We start from the raw sequence: 18,818 nt of genomic DNA, 5'->3' as shown, positions 1-18,818 counted from the left end.
TGCTCAATAACTTCCTGATGGCTATTATGAAGTTCTGACAATTCTGATTTTAATTGGGTATTTTTATTTATAATTTTTAAAATTTCATCTTCACTCTCTTCTCTCTCCCTGATCAATTTGTCACTGAGATCTTTGGATGCCTGAAGTTCTTGTAGGGCCACTTTAAGCTTCATCTCTGTCTGCCGTGCAGTTGTGGAACGGGTAGATAGTGACATTATTGAATATATGAATAGTTACTAGGGAGAGTGAAGTGAGTTATTTCTAAAAAAAGTATCACAACGAGAACAGCAACTGAACCTTACTTATTTTATGTGTTAAAATTTTGAATAATTTTTGTTAGGTATATTTATACGACCTATATTTTACAAGATTAAGTAAATGGAATTAGATTGTGCTCCTTTCCTTCAAATTACATTAATATAAAACATAAAATTACTTACAATATATTTTGTGGGTATATTTTTTCCTTCGACATATATATTATAATATAGTTTATTTCCATATGTATAACTAGATGAAGGGATTTTTATGAATTTATTATGTGTGTCGTTTCCGACAACTGTTTCGCCTTTATCCGGAAGTCTTCTTTGGGGTGAGTACGGTACTTACGTCGCAGCGTCTTGTCTCGCAGCAACGTTACTAAAAATAATATAGTCTATTTCCGTCCTATGTGTTTCATATGAATTGTTACAGTAGGTTTGACGTGATACTGTAGGAACGTGGGGTGCGTATAAAAGACAATAACCATGCGGTGAATAACATGTGGAACGGAAAACATAAAATGTGGGGGGCGAACAACGATTCTTTATGTCGAGCGAAACCTCTCGGGACATATACGGAACAAACCCTTTATTTATTGAACTGCGACACTTACGCCAATGCGCTTAGTTTGTGAAGTGCGAGTACGTAGTGATATACTGTATGTTACCCGTAATTTCCCGTGAATTTTATGGGACGCTATGTAAACTACTAGAGCTATTTACCAAATTTATACTACCAATCTCATGTAATTTATAACCTCCTCTTTTCGCGGCAGGAGTTAAAAATAATCATAACACATAATTTAAAACACCAACATAAATTTTGATAAAATTAATAACGAGACATTTAATTTCAAAAAGATGTTTTTTTAATTATACAGTACTATCATACCTACTTGTACAACAATTAGTCCTTTACCTTAAGGTTGTCTTGAAAAGATTGCTCTCAGCAATAACAACCTTACTGTACTTATACAATTATATCGTTGTGTTTGTAAATTGTCTTGCTTATTTCCTATATTGTATAATGCAAATAAAGTATACTCATTCATTCATTTATTCATTTATATGATCAAAAATAATTATCGTAATCTTTTAAGAATTGGTAAAGATTTCATTTTATATACACAGAAAAAACATAGGAAATTTAAGAACCACTTACAGTTGTTTGGAAAACATTACCTTCTTTTCTTTCGCATTCGAGTAAAAAATTGTCGTAAAACATTCTGACTATACCGTTATTGACGTTCTAAACCTAACCTTCAATATTTTTGTAACATACGAGTAAGTGTGTACTTTCCGAACATTGTAAGAGTAGAATTACAGTTTGAAAACCACTATTGCCAAACACAGCCGCGCCAGAACTTATAGGCCAACAGCAAAATGCTGAAGTAGTTTTCAGAACATAAATTAGTTGTTTACTTGAGAACATATGTTGAACAGTACTTAATATAGTCACATCTGTTTGTATTTGTTGGTATTAAGTTGCCATTGCACCGAGAATGTAAATTACCTATTTTAAAGTTCAGCCACTAAAAGACATTAAGAAAGAATGTTTCTTGCGTTCTTGACAATTCAAGAGGTATGTTCAGTTGAGGCGGACTCTTTAGAATACTCAATGACATCTCCAAATCTGAACTATCTGAATATATAAAAAATAGTTACTAAACTAATTGCTGCTGCGTAGGTGTTGGTAAGGTAATAATGTGTTCAAATTTTCCTCTTATGCGAAGAAACCCGCAACCAGTAGTGGGACATTAATGTGTGGTTTCAGAAGGGAGAGATCGTTAGTAACGAGGTCTAACATTCCCACTAATGGTTACATACCCTAATCAGGTTGATTTCCACGCGGATCTCTCTAGAAACCATCGTATTAATTCCTGATTAATCCCTAACTAATTGGCCTGACTTTGCTCGAAGAACTGGCAAACGATGGGTAAGAAAAGTTCTTGGGTTCGACTCCATACGGGTAAAAACAGTGTAGGATAATCTCCCACTAAATAGTTACAACTTCAAATGCTTTGCAAGAAGTCAATGGATGCAGGTGCTCCCAAGACCGTTCCTTATGCAGTCTATGAGCCTACGTTCAGCAGTGGACAGATATTGGCTGATGTGATGATGATGATTACCTGACTTCATCCTCGTTTACCATCACTTTCTGATAGCTTATCGACATATAACGAAGGCGGGGTCATGATTCTATTTTATTTTCATCAAAAGAACATGTTGTTTCTATACACTTTATACCGTTAAATTCACTGAAGCTAATATCCAGATAATCGAGATTATCCTTCATAAGCTCCGAATGTAATAGATATAGGTCCATACAAAATTACATTTCTTTGATGTTGAATGAGCTTACTCAAAACGATGTAAGCATGTTCCTTTACTATTTTATATAGTATAAAAGAAAATAATAGCTAATAAAGAAGGGTAGACTGGCGGCCGTTCCGGAAGGTTGCAATCAGGTTGTGGGTCCCAAATTACATAGCAATACAATCATGCTTCGGCCGGCGCAAATGGCCGAATAACGCTTCGATGGCTAGGTGAATTTATATTTATTTTTGTTGTGTTAAAGGGTTGAGAGCTTGAACGTTATATCTTAATAATATGAGACATGGTAGAAAACTTTTACTTTTCTGGAACACAGAATGGCAAACTAGCTGACGGTTTAAATAACTATCGCATATAGGCATGAACTACACCACCATGCTCATGGTACCTGTACTGCGTTCCATCAATTTTAACAAAAAGTGTAACCCTGTTTATTAAACCCCTTTATTTAAAACAAAATAATGTTTATCTCATTATACCATACCATATCAGCCGTTAACTGTCCACTTCTGAATATAGGTCTCCACCTATTTGGAGGTTTTACCAGTAGTTACTACGTTTGACACGCGAATTGACAACCGCAGTCAGGCTTTCGGATATGTTTAAAGAGGAACGTTACTGCCCATCCCTCGACCATTACATTCCCATAGTCGCCTCTTACGACATCCACGAGAAAAGAAGAGTAAGCCGGCCCATTCTATTCTGGGATCACTGGCACGACCAATCATGCGTATCAGCTCAGAAAGCTCGGGGAGTCCGTAATCCGTGTAAGTGTACAAGATAAAATTGAAATCATTTAGTATCTATGTAGAGCGATATTTTAAATTTGGCAATTCTAACTTGATGCATGCAGGATAGAAAGATTTTGTTAATGCAAATGCTATCTAATGAAGAGGGAATAAATCACAGAATGTATTTCATACAACAACCGATACGTAGGAACAACTAGAACAATCCTATTCTCCAAGTTAATACCACCATCTTCCTGCCTTCTTCATTACCGAAGTGAAAGTTTACATGCCAAGAGGGAAATGACTAAGTTATGTGGGAGTGTATTAATCAAAACTTGTTCATGTTACACGACTATTTAATAATGTGCGCTAGTACTGCTTAGTACCGTACTATCGGAGCTAGTACATTACGGGATAGAGAGGGGAATAAACATAGATTAGATACATTACTTTTAAATTGATGATGCAACTATTTATACTTCGAACGCCAATTGTTTGTCATAATTAGAATTGTACTAACAAAGAAGCTTGTTTGTCATTCTAAGTATTATAAACAACTAAGATTGTAGATTCGATTCAAGGAAAAAAAAAACAATTTCAATTGCAACAAACGCCAGTAATTTTGATTTAAAAACTAAACTACAAAAACGATTTTGATAAAATTTCTATGTGACCAATCTGTAAGTATATCGTTTCAGATAAAAAAAAAAGAAACTTCCCAATCGGTTTACTGACGGAGTTATGAGGTAACAAACATAAAAACACCTCCTTCTTTTTGAAGTCGGTTAAAAATATATAGGTATATGTTGATGCATGTGTATATTACTAGGCAAAAATGTCTTCAATTACCTTAATTTTTATTTCGTAGATACCTTTTTGCAAATACTGCTTGTTTACATAAATATTTTACTACGCAACAAGAAATTATAGATATTTGCTACGCAACAAAAAGAAAATGGTAACTCAGATGGTCACAAAATTAATATGAAACTAACACAGGATTAAATCCCATCAATTGCAAAAAGGATTGTGGAGATCACTTGAGAATTGACAACGTCATGGCGTGTCATATACGCATGAAAAATAAACTGAAATCTCTCTAGTTATGAAAATCGATTCAAAGTGTTAAAAATAGACAAAAACAATATTACACGTGGTATTTATAAAAGGTTTCGAGTGAGAGCAAGTTTACTTTTCAATAGCTTTTGTATATATAATAACATCATAGTAAACAGTTTTCATATAAATTGGCGCTCGTATCGTCTTTCTCAATCTATGTCTATGGGAATAAGCTTAGCACAAGTGCATTTAAAGCCCATCCACGACAATATAGTCACGAATTCTGAGATTTGATTCTATTAGCTTGTTGTACCGTATAAATAGCGGCAAGAATTTCCGGAACTGATATGTACTTAGAGGCAATTTATCAAACAGGATGAAGCAAGCTGTATGAAGTGTAAAAACTTTAATTCTCAGTTCTTCATTCCATACTTCAAGTTACTGCGAATTTGTGAAACTATAAAGTATAATAAATAGTAAATGTATGTTAATTCAGTGACATATCCAGATACACGCACGTTACTTGTTGATCTCTAAACAAGATTAAATAAGAAATAATAGATGGCGCTAGAATCGAAACTTGTGACTTGTTGATTATTTTGAAACTAAAGATATTGGAAATTAAATCTCTAAATTAGCGAGTGGTTTTTATTATTATTATGTATGAAGTGAAGTAACAGGTAATACGTAATTACACAATCTTTTTCTTGGAAGTATGTGCTTATTTGTAAAGTTGTACAAAACAAGAGAATAAAGACAACGATTATAATAAATTATTACTATATGGTTCAAAAATATATAAAACCACTCGCCAATTTTAAAATTTTGCTTTAAATTATTTTTAATTACAAAATAATAAACAAAACCACAAGTCAAGATTTTAGCGCCATCTTATATTTCGTGTCTAATTTTGTTTAGTGACCAACCATTTTAAGGAACAGTAAAGGTTTCTGAGAATACCCGTGGGAATCCTTAACAGGAAAAGGAACAGGTTTCGAAGCAGCGGGAAATCGCAGTGTTTTCTTCTAGTTTGTATTAATTCTACTGGGATTGACAAACAAGCTCACCTTATGAAAAGTAATAAACGTCTTCCATAAATATCAAATACTACACATTAGTGTTGCCCTACCATTTTTATCTTAATTTCCTTTATTTGTTATTTAGTATATTAAATATTTTTTATTTGTTAATATTGTCAGTTGCAACTCAGTTGTACGTCAGTTGTTAATTGAAATCTCTACCATAATATAAAATCCATTATGGTTAAAATTTTAGTTCTGAATTGAGTTACAATTATTGATTTTCAGATTTATTTTATGCGCGAAAAACAAAGCAAAATTATAAGGAAATGTATATTAAATTTAATTACATTTCTCTTTTTATAAATATACATTGACTGAGTCCATATACATACTTTATAATTTCGTTTACAAAAAAAAATTACCATCTTGGCAAAAATATCGATTATTGCAAAAGGCAACACTAGTAACAACTTCGCTTGACCCGCACGGCTACCACATGCATTAGTCGCATTATAACCTATGAATTTATAGGTTATGACCCAAAAATTTACGCCTCGCGTTTGCCAAATAACTGCAGAGGATGTGCGAAAATGGCACAATGGCGACACTTCACAGAGAATAATGTTTAAACTCGGTCGTTATTATAGTGAACATTATTGGTAGGTAAAATGTATCGGATGGTTGATATTTATTCATTATTATTTGGCACGAACGATGCTCTATCTACTGAAATTAATGGTGTACATATTTTAAACGATCGACGATTTTTTTGTATGAATAAATAACACGATATTTTCACCAATTTAAATTAAATCGCATTTTGATGGCTCCATGATAAAAAAATCATCATTGAAAAGGTAATTATTAGTTTTTTACATAGCATCATCTAGTCTCAAACTAAATTATATTATAGATCTTGTACTATATGACTAAATAACTGATACAAATATTTACTTTCTTTCTGCAAACAATAAATATTGTATAATTATATTCGTGTCTGTTAACTATTGACTTTTATTGTAAAAGAATTTATGTAATATGTAATAGTCTGAGGATACTAAGATGAATGTCCTGAAATGGCTTATAGTGATTGTGAGGCTGAAATAAATTGGAAGCCAAAGCCGTAACGTTCATATTTTTAATATGTCAGTAGAATAAATGACAGATTTCAGACAAGTTATCATATTGAAGACTAGGCAGCATGGTCTCCGACCTTAGCCTGTTCCACAAAGGAACAAACGTACTAAAAAAATTACAGTTTTGACAGCTATCATTAGTTCGATGACAATCGAAATGTAATTATTTATTATTATTATCGACGTTGAGCACTGGTTTTCGCGGTATTTTGTAGAAGTATAAAAAGCTTGTCAAGTGCTTGTCGGACTCGAGCAACGAACATTCCGTACAAAATCATCAAGTAAATTTTTTCGTGAAATAACTACAAATTTACGGTTTTCCAATTTTCCTTGTGCTATATAACATTGCTTCTTACCATATTTCATGCTTCTAGGTTAACGGGAAGTACTATATAGGTTTTGATTCCCTTTGCGAATGTTAAAATATGCAATATACATAAATAGCCATATCTTTTGATTGCGTAGGTTTAGAAGCTTAATTTTTCACTACTTTAAGAGATTACAGATCTGAATATATGATATTAATTTCGACTTGATACCTCTACGCGTTCCTAAAAAAAGGTCTTGACAGAAGGACGGACGGACAACGAAGTGATCCTAAAAAGGTTCCGTTTTTTCTTTTGGAGGTATGGAACCCTGAAAAGTATTAGATTATCGTATTGTTAAAGTATTAAAGTTGTAAATAGTTCCTGCGCGTTTTACTTCTGACCTCTTCAACATGTCCAACTTTGTATTGAAAATATTTGAATTTAAAACGAAATATCTCGTCGTTTCTCTATGTGTGTATTCACGACTAAAGTCGCTCTTTGTGAATCAAAATGTACTTGTTTCAACAATGCATTATTTGCCAAGCGCGAACTAGATACGAATAGGAAACTATACGGATATCTAGCGTCGATTGTTATCGGATAAAGCATTTTACGACAAAAGTGCGACGCCGCTCATCCTCCAGAGGCTTTTCATTGGAGGATTTTGGATCGTAAAATTTTAATCGGGCAGATTTAGGCCACGGCGGCTAGAGTGCACGATATTAACTTGAAATATATGTGAATGACGATTTTAGGGAGATCGTGAACTTATGGCGGGTTGTGCTCGTTTATTTGTTAAATGAGATATGTGTGCGTTTGTGCGTAGATAATTATTACGTTTTACACGTTTTTTATTTGTGTAAAGCAATTCTTTTTTTTTTACAAAATCAAAATCATTAGTACGATATTAAAGAGTGTTCCAATAATAAAACTGTATAACTTTCTCAAACGAATATAGATGAATATAAAATATAAAATTTTGAGCCTTGTTGACAGCAACACGACACGTTCAGTTGTTAATTTTGTCGAGAGACTCGAAATTGTTTTTCATTTATGATTTTATAAATTATTTTTTTATCAATTAATAAAATCGGCTAATATGATGAATATGTACATATTAGTGCAGCTAATGGTATGCCATCGTGACCGGGTATATTATTTATTTATTTAATACTTTATTGCACCAGAAATATAAAAATATACAATGACAATTAAACACCAAATAAAGTACCGATAGAACGGAATAGAAAGTAGCCTATGTCCCTTTCTATCCCAAATATTATGGTCGATCCGTTACACCACCAAGAAGTAATAAATAAACTCGCTTTCACATTAATAATATTAGTAATAATTGTACTCATTGAAAATTGATGGGCCAACTGACCTGATTTCAATCTAATTGGTTTGATTTACGATCTTTTAAATTAATTTGGTAATTAAAATATGATATTCTAATAATTTTTGTTTAGGGGAGAAGGGATTGTTAGTAATAGGAATTAGTAGCCCCATTGCTAGCAATATATGAGGTCGACCTCCTTATGATTCCCCCTGAAAACCATCGTGATTGATTTATTGTTAGATTTGTCACGTTGGGCTAACTGACCCGCTTCATCCTCACCTATCATCCCTCACTGGTGGTCCGTCAGTGTATACCGATAGCACAGGCGGGGTTATCATTCCATTATCATCCATTAAAAAAAAATGTTTTCTGATTAGAAGATGCAGCCTTAAAGACCGCCAGTTTTGAATTTTGTTTACAAATGCACAATAATTACTAAAATTAGATTAATAATAATTCATCATCATTTCAGCAATTATCCGTCCACTGCTGGACATATGCCTCCCCCATTAATAATATATATCTATAACAAATTAGAAATTAATAAATTATAAATGAATGTTAAGGCCCCAAAACAAACAATATTAATTTCAAATTGTCCTGTCACATCACCAACCTGACTACCCATCTGTAGAATAACAAAATCCACAAACGCCCTCTGGGGAAATTCTACTATGACAGTGGAACCTCTGCAAATATTTATAGACTAGGTGAAATATTAGGTGAGCTTGACACTTTTTCGTCACAATATTTGAAAGAATCGAGTAGACTTGTCCCTGATGGCGTATGATGTATGATTTAGGAATGATTTGGGGTTTGAGAGTTATGTGTGATATGATAGAATCAAATCTGATCGATACTTTGTTATTAATTACATCCTTGAAGTTTAAATCTATATTCCATTTTTAAAATAGCAAATGTCAAAAGTAAAGAGAATTGTCAATACATTATGCGCCGCAGAAAAAATACTTCAATTGCGAACATACATCGGTAAACAATATTTAGTAGAGATCCTTATTTGTTAATTTAAAAAAAAAACAAATAGTACAATTTTAAATGTTTATGACTGCTTATTTAAAGTTCTCTGATAGTGAACTAAAATGTAAAATATGCATGTTATAAAAAGTATTTGAAGCTTCAGACGTAAAATATGGAGTAGGTGCAAAATTTTTTTGTGGTACATTTATGTGCAACTTCATCCATGATCTTCGTTTGAGTTCATTATCACAGTATTTTATAATTATCAATGATATTGAAAATTATTTAATTATTTTTTCGAATTGACAAATCATTCTGACGTAACCTCACTTCGGTATGAATACTCTTAAGTATATTGAATTAAATTTAATTTATAGCTTGTATTTTGCTAGCTATTGTATATTGTATGTTTTAAGCATAGATATTATGTAAATAATACAATTACTTATATTGTGGCACAGATACAAGTCAAGTTGTTCAAAATGCAATGTCGGCGTCACCTAGTGCCCATTCGCAAAAATCAGCTGTCGCTCTCGAGGGAAATTCTACGGGAACGGTGGAATAAGGACAAATATTCATAGAATAACTAATACAATAGAAGAGTTCATAATATTCTGTTGGAACTTAGTAAAAAAAAGGGTCTTTTTTTTTGTAGGACAGAGGTTTTTTAATTATATCATATGATTTAGATTAAAAGGATCTTGAATTATTTTTGCAATAGAACTATATGTGTTATCGGTGCATTTTTTAAATAAAAATAATGAGTTAATAAAAATAAATTTCATTACAAACGCAGGATTAAAATTCTTATGCGAGTCAAAGTTTTCTTGTTCGTTCTTTTTACATTTAACGATAAAACAGCCCATCGTTTTTGTGATGTTTGTGGGTTTCATTTTAATCATTACCGGAGTATATCAATAATAGTATGATGTCCAAATCGGGAGAGGAGCGAGCTGGTGGGGAGGAGAGAATATTAAGTGATAACAGCGCGTCGAGTCCGATACCTCTAGGTTCGAATCCAGTGCAGCCTGTTCATGTGCCATCAACTGATATTAATGAACACACCTTTCGTCAAAGACCCCTTAGAGCGACTCGGAAAAAAATGAATTATAAATTGTAATTGAGATATTTTAGGCTGTTCATTGTTTTAGATAATTTTATACTACTGGTGGAGGGATGTGATATTTGTGGGTACATCATTAATGTGTGACAATTGTAAATGTGTACCTACCTCTCAACCGGGATTTGTCAGTTTGTTGCCGGCATTAAAACGTATAGCTTATTAACTGTATATATATTTGAAACTGTATCACTAAACAGTATAGTTTTCTCATTGTGAACATTTCTTGTAATTGTGTCTATAATAAAGTTACTACTTCAGTGGCGTAGGTTGATAACCAAAGATCCTGGGGCAAAAAATAACCCAGCCTAAGAATACAGGTGAGTTCCCTTCAAGTTTCAAACAAAGATGGTCGTGACTTATTGGAAATTCGCCTGTATTTTTTCAAATAAGTTGCCATTATTAAAGTCGCATTCTTGGAATCTGGTTTATTTATATTCCGAATGTGGGACAAATTTTCACCATTTCAACTTTTAGCAAGTCAGAGTCCGAGGAGCACCCTGAATTTGAAGGCCCCGGGGTACAGTCCTGTCTAGCACTCTGGTAGCTTTTTTTTTCTGATGGATGAATATGGTATGGTAACCCCGCCTGCGCTAACGGGATACGCTGGCGGAGCACCAGTGAAGGGTGATAGATAAGAATGAAAACAGGTCAGTTAGCCCATTATGATGAATTCATCAGGAATTAACCATGATAGTTTCCAGGGGGAACCGCAAAGAGGTCGACCTCGTTGAGTATATTGCTAGCAACGGGATTCTCAGTCTCCATTACTAACTAACAATCCCTTTCCCCCCAGCACTCTGGTAGCTACGCCACTGTACTACTGTAATCTTTTGGAAGAAAGAATAAAGAGAGCTGTCTGTAAGAGATTGCTTTTAGCGATAAGGCCGCCTTTTGTATATGCTCATTCTGTATAAATACTCCTTGTATACATCTCTACTGTGCACAATAAAGAGTTTATTATTATTATTAAAAAGTTTCTATGTATCCATTCTTGACAGTAAGATATAATAGGCAATGCAAACGTATATATACGTAGATATGAACGATGTTAAGATGAATTAATTAATCAGTTGACCCGGTAATCGTGCCCGGTAGAGATCAACTCGACTAATTAACAAATTACAAAATCACTCGACCTTAATCCGACTTCGGTATTGAAATCTTTTGATAAGGACTCTGAGAAGGAGTTTCGCTTGTAGCGGCATCATAGATATACATTTTTTTTTATTTTAAATCTTTTATTCATTTTTAACTTTGTAAAATTTTATGATCATACTGCGTTTGTTGTTTCCGACAATTGTTAATTACATTACACGGAAACACAACTTTTTCAATATTTTTTTTCGATAGGTTGTTAGTGTTGCCGTAATAAAATTGTATTACAGTCAATAAATCATTTGTTTGTACGTCATTCATCCTGGTTACCCTAACTGTTCGGTGATGCACATAAAAATAGATATGTTAGTCGGTTATCGGTTAAATTGCAAGTTAATATAACTGTTGACTGTCAAATTTATTATAGTTTAATGCATTCGGCTGATATGATAGGGTACAAATTTACCGTGACACATATATAGCTATATATTCATATATATTGTTTACTAGTCTTTACCTGCGACTTCATCTGTTTGACCGGGAATGTTGATTGACGGGATAAAAAGACCCCAGGTCCTTCTCCATCTCAAATAGTACATGTATTCTAAATTCCACCAAGAACAGTTAAGCCGTTAAAATTCCAAGAGGTGACAAACGACATACTCACATTTATTGTATTAGTAAGTACTGTTAAACAGATGAGAGTTAATAAATGTATTTTTATTTTGTATCAAACGTAAAAATATTTTTAAAATTCAGAACGGTAAAGCCGGATTGACGTCATAATCAATTATGTTACCACCTAAACGCGTCAACAACGGCTCTGTGTTTAATGTTCTTAAAAAATGTTTATCTAGTGAAATACCCTATCATTTATACTAAAAAATGTAAATTAGATATTCAAATTTTAATATATGCATTCTCGAAGAATAAATGTAAACAATAGAAAAGTTATCAATATTTAACTGTGAAGAAATTAAGTGAAGTTTATATAGACGACATACAAGTACATTGTATGATTTTGGAAGTGCATAAATAATTATATATACCCAAACACATGGAATACAAATATTTTGAAACAAAATAGTGTTAAATTACATATTGTTTTTGTGTTTCTTTTTTATTTTTTTTTTTTTTGTGCTACTCATAATATTTCTTAAATGTGAGTAGTCTAAAAAATAAAATTACCGTTAGGTCGGTCACTCCGACATTTGAAAAAGTTTCAGTATTTGATGTATAATTGGAATGCTAAATTCACTACTTCGACTAATTACTTCAGTGGTACAGTTTAAAGTATCTGTTCCGATAGCCGAAAGGTACTGCGATCGAATCTCATCACGACACATAGCGTTTTGTGAAATAAAAATTTTAATATACACTTTACAAAATAATCTACTGCAACAAAAACCACATAGATGAAAAAATAAAGGTGTCAGGTCATATATATGTGAATAACTACAACGTACACTTAATAAGAAAAGGTGAACTATTATCGCTACGCTACTAGTACGTTACCGCATTAAAGTTTAACGTTATAAACAGGAAATATGGATCATAATATCGGAGAGAAACTTAATATTTCATCTGATCAATTAAATAATATTACATATAGAAAGATAACGTCTACTCTTCAAAACAACTTTGATATAAGCAGTAATGAAACAATAGATCTAAGCTACGAAAGCCTGCCAAATATTGTGGATAGCTCAGAAATCACGACGTTAAAGGATGAAATCGAGAAACTTAACATTGAGCTCCGTATAGCCCATGGAGAAATTGAGAATTTAAACATCGAAAATGGTTCCCTAAAAAGAAAACTATCTGATTATGAGAAAAAAATTAAACTGTACAAATCAGTCGGTGTTGAGAATCTTGGTATTAGTTGTGTGTCATCGCCCGTAAAATTTTACTCGCCGCAGTTTAAAAGAAGGAGTCAGAACCTAAATACGAAAAATAAGTTGAGAGTAAATGCTATGCGCACCTTGGACTTAAATACTTCAAATATAAACTCTTCTTCTATAACTAACTTGGCTGTTGAAAATGACGCCCGTACTCCAAATACATTGCAAGTGAAATCGAAGGCTAATTCGTTACAGGAAGTCAAAGAAGCTGATCACAAAGAAATCAAAGTATTTTCCTCAAAAAATGAACAAATTAAAACTGAAAAAACTAAAAGTATTAATTTAGTGGATACTGAATCAAGCATGAAACACAAAGTGCTTATATTGGCAGATGAAAAGGGGAAACACCTTAACATTATGCTACAAAAATTATTAGGAAATGAATTTGCAGTTGAATCTATTATAAAGACTCGGGCACCATTGGACAATATTCTAAACTCATGTAAAATGTTATGTAAGGACTTTACAATGTCTGATTTTGTTTTGATATTAGGTGGTTCAAATGACCACAATCCAATTAAATTACAGGCCTATTTATATTATAATTTAAGTCAATTGAAAAATACAAATGTGCTGCTGTGCAATGTACCTGAAAATAGAAATCTGAATGTATCTAGTCTTAATAATTTGTTACGATCTTCATGTTCACAGTTTGGGAATGCTTATTATATGCATATATGTGCAAACAGAGATACAAATTTTTTATTCAATAAACTTTATATATGTAGGTTGTTTTTAAGACAGATTTTAAAGATTACTTATAAAAATAATTACAATAACTATGTCAAATCCCATAAAGGTACATATTTTGATAATAAAAAAAATGTCAGTACTCAAACATCAGACACTTTTCCTGTATTGTGTAATGATGACACTTACTGTGATTCAAATAATAAAGATGAAAGAGCAGTTTGCGTTGAAATGAGTACCACTGAAAATTGTTTATTTCGTTAATAATTGCTATAATCAATGTCAAAATTATATAAATAAATGTAAATATAAATTAAAAATGAACAGTAGCGATATGATTAATATAAATATATTTCATCAAAACATGTGTGGTGTAAATAATAAAAAAGACGACCTAGAAATTTATTTGGACTATTTATGTAAAAGCATGCATTATATTTGTATAAGCGAACACTTCTTAAATAGTGTCACTGCTCCTCTCTTTCATCTACAGAATTTTCAACTGGCTTCCTACTATACTAGAACTAATAAAATGAGAGGCGGAACGCTAATACTGAGCGAAAGCGGTAGACTATTTGAGGATCTCTCTGTGTGCAAGGATTTAAGTAGGTCGGAATTTTTTGAGTTATGTGGTGTAAAAGATTTGGAAACAAATCTATGTATTTTGTGCTGCTACCGAAATCCAAATATGAAGAATCTTGATAAGTTTATGTTATACTTAGAAAAATTATTAGATTATTTTTTTAACAAAAGATGTATTATTTGTGGTGATTTTAATATAAATATATTAGAAAATAGTAAACAAAAAAGAGAATTCATAAATTTACTACAATGCTATGGTTTTAAACACCTTTTTGAAGACATAACATATAAAAGAAATAAGAGTCAGTCATGCATTGACAACATATTAATAAATTTAACAGACGATTCTGTCACCGATAGTTACATTGACCATAATGGATTGGCAGACGGACATGCAGGAATCTTTTGTAATCTTTCAGTAGAAAAATTTCAACATGCACAGAGCAAAAGATTATTTATAATAAAAAATCAAAGATCTTATTCCGCTAGAAATAAACAAAACTTCAAAGATTTGCTCGTAAATATAAAGTGGAGTGACATGAGCATAAATACGTTTATAAATAAATTTAATAATATATTCAAACATTGTTTTAAGAAAACTAAAAAGAAAATTAGGATAACTAACACTTATAAAGCTAAATGGATCTCAAAAGGAATAAAGGTATCTAGCGCAATGAAAAGAGTTTTATATAATATTAATAAGATAGATTGTGGCCAAAGTGTTATAGATTTTCGTGACAAGTACATTAAAATATATAGAAGAGTTGTAAGAAATGCTAAGAAACGTTACATACAAAAAGAAATACAAGATGTAAATAATGAAAGTAAAGGTATTTGGAATGTAATAAATGAGCAAAGAAATAAAAACAAAAAGATGCATGACCATGAAAAATTTAAACTTAAAGTTGACTCAAAAATAATTGACAACCCACAGGAAATTGTTAAAATATTATCTTCGAATTTTGAATATAAGCTTGACGAGTCATCAGGTAATAAATATAAAGCGGAAAAGATTCTACATGACAACACAAATAGAGTACAAGACAACTTATCTTGGGAACCAATTACTCTGACTGAAATAAAAAAAGTAGTAAAAGATATGAACACTAAAAAATCTTGTGGATATGATGACATTCCAATATCTATCATTAAAGAGAATATTGAGCTTTTAAACCACTGGCTCATTTCTATAACATGTGTTTGAAAGAAGGCATTTTTCCCGATCAACTTAAAGTAGCTCGTGTTATACCAATTCATAAAAAGGACTGCAAATATAATTCCAAAAATTATAGACCCATATCCCTCTTACCAACCCTTTCCAAAATATTTGAAAAGCTTTTAAAAAATAGACTTCTACAACATATAGTATCAAATAATATACTAAGCGAGGGACAGTTTGGGTATCAAAAAGGCATAGGCACCGCAGAAGCTATAGAGACACTCATAGATGATGTTTTGGATAAGATTAATAGCAAAAAAAAGGTAGCAGGGCTTTTCCTGGATTTAAGCTCTGCATTTGACACAGTTGATCATGAAATACTCTTAAGCAAACTACACTATTACGGTATACGAGAACAATCACTAAAACTATTCAAATCTTATTTAAATAATAGAAAACAATATGTCGAAATAAGAAATATAGAAAATAACCAGGAGATGATATATACATCAAAACTGACCATCATAAAAAGAGGCGTACCACAGGGTTCTATATTGGGACCAATATTTTTCATTCTCTTTATCAATGATCTTATTAATTATATACAAAATGTTGCAAATGATACTCAATTAATAATATATGCCGACGATACCAATGCCATAATCTCCGCTATGGACATAAAGGACCTAGAAATAAAAATCAATAATGTTATAGCTCTCTTAGATGAATGGTTTTCTGTTAACAATTTAAAACTAAATATAGACAAAACATGTGCCTTACTATTTAGGTCAACTTCTAAAAATAAGGATACTTTGGAAGTGTACCTGAATGGTAATAATATTAAAGTTGTTAATGAAGTAAAATTTCTAGGTGTGAAGATAGATTCTGTACTGAATTGGAAATCTGAGTTAGACTCTATAACTAAATCAGTTAGTGCATCATGCTATGCTTTGAGATGTTTGAGGGATGTGTTAACTGTTAATCAACTCAAACCAGTCTATTACTCATTGGTTGAATCAAAATTTAGATACAGCATTAAACTGTGGGGAAACAGCTATAATTACAATGTGGAAAGGGCTTTCAGGTTGCAAAAAAGAGCAATTAGAACTATCGCTCGGATTCCGCAGTGGCAGTCTTGCAGGACTTTTTTCACAAAATATAGTATTCTTACTGTACCCAGTTTGTATGTATTGATTGTGGTTACAGACTATGTTAAGAATCGTCTGCCAAATGAAACGAGAGAAGAGAGAAATATACGCATGATTTCTAGACGAAAAAATGTTGCATATGATGTCCAACCAAAACTAAATATAGTGAAACATGGCGCAAAATTTCAAGCGGTTAAATTGTATAATAAATTACCCACTGCATTAAAAACTATTAAAGATTGGAGAAAAAATAAAACTTTATACTCTTTTGTTGGAAAGGTGCATCTACTCAATTGATGAATTTTAAAATACTCTTTCATTATTTTATGCCTTACTGATGACTTTTAAATTGATTGTAATGTTATTTTTTGACAATTATTATTGGTTATTTTGTTGTTTCATGTTTTTTTTTGTTTTGTTATATTTTACGATATCTTCTTGTCACTTGCAAAAATATTCAACACAATACAATATTGTAACGAATAAAATAAATTGAAATTGAAATTGAAATCTCGGGAATCCGTTTAAAAACGCATAAAACGTACATAATTTAATATTTAATAAAATTCTACTTACATTTGCGACGTAAAAAATATTGTAACCTTTATCGCTATGGAATCAGTTTAACATTTTATTATACAAATAATAACGGTTTTAAACGGCACAAAATTAGTATAAGACAACACTATATGGATTGCAAAAAGAATCATTAATATTGGCGTAGAAAATAAATATTTGAATTAAAAAACTACACCTTTTTTAAGTCGACTGAAAAGAATACAGTGGTAATCCAATTTACTTCCTTCAGAATATATGGGATTATTAATTAGTACTAAATACTCGGTATTAAACAGTTTATAAAATGCGAGATCCCAGTAAAATTCAACTTAAAATTTTCGCTAAGCTTGAAGATTTTCCATAGACTAAATCGTCTTTAGCAGTTAAATTAAAAAAAAAAAAACAAAGTTGCCTTTAGTAGTCAAATTAAAAAAAAAAAGGTACTGTACAAAAAATATGATATTAAAATTTTACATCAAAATAAACCAAACCAGACAAGTGAGGTTCTGAGTCGGTTTTTTAGTAGGTATTCGAGTATTAAAGTACTCGTTAAGAAAACAATCGAATCCTGACTCGATTATGGGTAATCGAGTGGTTTATGATGTTATCCACTATTATATATTATATTATCATAGTGTTTACTATTATAAAAATAAATATACGACTGGTATTCGAGTACCGTAAATATTCGTAACCTATAGTCGAATACAGAATGCCTATCCGAGTTCTACATATTGATTATTCGAGTAGACGAGTCAGTTTGACGCGGTACCTCACTCGTTCCTTACTGCAGTCTGTAAGAAAGTCCTATGTTCAGCAGTGGACAGTTAACAGCTAATATGATGATGTACATAATACATTTTATCATAAAAAAGCTTTTTTTTAGGCAACTTAGAACGGCAAACAAGCTGACGGCCCACCTGATGGAAAGTGGTAACCGTCGCCTATAGACATGAGCAATATAAAGCTGCTTCATTTGTGACAAAATCCGTTAAAGGACGAGCTGTTTCGTAGGCACATTGGATTGATAATATTTGAATATCGAACACCGAAGCGACCGTTTGAAAATAATCAATACTATATTAGCCGTTTCAGTAGGTAATGAAAATGTAAACAAAATAATAATTGAGTCGACCATAAAGCAGTTTGCTGATGTTCAATCGAGTACAAATAATAAATCAATTAATTGGCTGAATGTTTTGATTTGCTATAAACTTCATTTTAGAGAGTGTATCCGTGATAATTTCAACGAAATTTGGTTACCTTTCATTTAGTTATATTGAAACAGAACCAGGAGCTCTACTATGAAATGAAATTCCGAATTTTCAGATTTCAATTTCTTTGTACGTACCGAAATCGGTCCAGTAAATTGAGATAAACAATTCGTTCGTCATA

The 18,818-nt window shown here is 31.9% G+C and overlaps 1 protein-coding gene across 3 annotated transcripts in view; it reads right to left on the bottom strand.

Annotated features, from left to right (window-relative positions):
* LOC113515985 (atypical protein kinase C) overlaps positions 1–18,818 on the bottom strand; it is a 297,975-nt gene that overhangs the window by 219,456 nt on the left and 59,701 nt on the right. The gene's annotated exons all lie outside the window — the stretch shown is intronic.

The sequence above is a fragment of the Galleria mellonella genome, unplaced genomic scaffold, assembly GCF_026898425.1.
Source record: "Galleria mellonella isolate WM207_F2 unplaced genomic scaffold, CSIRO_AGI_GalMel_v1 utg266, whole genome shotgun sequence".
NCBI lineage: Eukaryota > Metazoa > Arthropoda > Insecta > Lepidoptera > Pyralidae > Galleria > Galleria mellonella.
Note: the sequence above shows the minus strand (reverse complement) of the source record. Positions and strands in the feature narration are given on the sequence as shown.